The sequence below is a fragment of the Mus pahari genome, chromosome 6, assembly GCF_900095145.1.
Source record: "Mus pahari chromosome 6, PAHARI_EIJ_v1.1, whole genome shotgun sequence".
Classification (NCBI taxonomy): Eukaryota; Metazoa; Chordata; class Mammalia; order Rodentia; family Muridae; genus Mus; species Mus pahari.
The window spans coordinates 52,346,033-52,346,401 of record NC_034595.1 but is presented as its reverse complement, the minus strand read 5'-3'; positions in this window follow the sequence as shown (position 1 = coordinate 52,346,401).

Here is a 369-nt window from a genome sequence, read left to right as displayed (position 1 = left end):
CCTGTCACCAGTCCAGCCAAACAGGTGTCTGAGTTACCTCTTCTAATTTCTCTTCTGTTCTCTCTGGAGTTTTTCCCTCACTCGACCTTGTGACTTGGGAGTTGGAATAAGGAGACCCAGTCTCAAGGAAAAAAAAAAATCGATTCAGTTGATCATGTGACACCACTGGCCAAGACTGGCCATTTAACTGGCCCTATCAAAAAGCAAAACCTTCCAGTCAAGAAAACCTAATGAAGCCATTTGAAGTTAGGGAACAGGTGTCAGAGGGCCTGAATGAGAGCAACTCTACCTGTACTATAGGAATGAGTGAGTTCACCTCCACCCCTCCATCCCTCCATCTCTCCATCCCTCCATCTCTCCATCCCTCCA